General features: G+C 38.8%; 1 non-coding gene across 1 annotated transcript; it reads left to right on the top strand.

Annotated features, from left to right (window-relative positions):
- The first annotated feature begins 219 nt into the window (after positions 1–219).
- TRNAN-GUU (transfer RNA asparagine (anticodon GUU)) lies at positions 220–293 on the top strand. Its single transcript has one exon. It is a non-coding gene; the product is annotated as a tRNA-Asn (tRNA).
- Positions 294–1,474: the final 1,181 nt, after the last annotated feature.

Below are 1,474 nucleotides of genomic sequence, written 5' to 3'. Positions count from 1 at the left end.
TCCGGTACATGCGTGCACCGCACCTACGCGCTGGTCCGGGAATAAACTTGGCCCAACAATGCTTAACTTACCAGAAGATGTCACGTGTGAACGTGCAACCATTAACTTACCAGAAGATGTCACGTGTGAACCTGCAACTAGTAACAATCAACCTAGGTATTGTCCTGTCACACCTTCCACCGGCGTTTTATAAGAGTAAATAATTTTAAAAGCAAAACAGCTGGAGTAGCTCAGTTGGTTAGAGCGTGTGGCTGTTAACCACAAGGTCGGAGGTTCGAGCCATCCTTCTAGCGATTTTGCATTTTTTTATTTTGAATTCCTAGTGACCAACATCATTTTGCCCCGCAAAAAAGACATCATATATGCATCAAATTATGCCCCCCGAAAAAACATTGCAGTATCATGTATGGTTACAGAAAGGACCTCTTGGCAAGGCTAGGGTTTAGCTCAAAAAAATTCATATGGAAGTGCGTCCATGAACAATCTATACTTTTTGTGTGTGTTTTTTTGAACTTCCGGTGACCAACATCATATATGCATCAAACTTTGCCACACACAAAAAAAACCATTGCAGTATCTTGTATGTTTACAGAAACTACCTCTCGGCAAGACTAGGGTTTTTAAAGATATTTCCTTTCATCTTGTGGTAACTAGATTTGTAATTTTTTTACAAGACCCTTGCATTAACAGAGCATGTTTCTCTTCGAGGCCAACAACTCTCCCAGACCAAATGCAAGTACCCTTCTCTATCCCAACCAGTCCACCCAAAACTCCTAAGTATTTTCTGTAGTTACGCCAAGTCTGTTTGAGTTTAGGATAATTCATGTCTCACGTTCATAGACACAAATGATCATATGGAGCTTGGCTCCAAGAGTGGACTACCAGTGAATTGATGTTCCATATTGGATGTGTGCTACTACTAGGCTTCTTTAGTTCTTAGCATTTTTCGTGTCGCCCGTCACACTTTTATGGTATCACAGTGTTTCTTAGTTTGTATAAACTTAGTAATAAATTGTTCGGTTGTATCACTACAACAAAAACATCGCGTATGGTCGCTTTTTCTGGGTCATTTTTTTATTCGTCTCTACACTCATGAACACTAGCGACCTAAAGACGCTTCTTAAGACGTTTACAGAGCGCCACAAACTTTTAATTGTAATTAGCCTTCAATAAAATAAGTAACTTATTTTAATTAACTTAGAGACGATTTGTGAGACGTTTTCATGTGCGACTCTATTCTTAGAGACGATTTGTGCGACGTTTTCATGTGCGACTCTATTCTTAGAGACAATTTGTGAGACATTTTAATGTGCGACTCTATTCTTAGAGATAATTTGTGAGACGTTATAATGTGTGACTCTATTCTTATTTTAGACTAAAGAAAAGAGATAAATACTCCCGGAGTCTTAGAACTTGTACGGCCAGTTTGGTGCATACAATTGCAAAATACATATTTTCTTATCGTCGAACTTGT

This window comes from Triticum aestivum, chromosome 2A (assembly GCF_018294505.1).
Source record: "Triticum aestivum cultivar Chinese Spring chromosome 2A, IWGSC CS RefSeq v2.1, whole genome shotgun sequence".
NCBI lineage: Eukaryota > Viridiplantae > Streptophyta > Magnoliopsida > Poales > Poaceae > Triticum > Triticum aestivum.
Note: the sequence above shows the minus strand (reverse complement) of the source record. Positions and strands in the feature narration are given on the sequence as shown.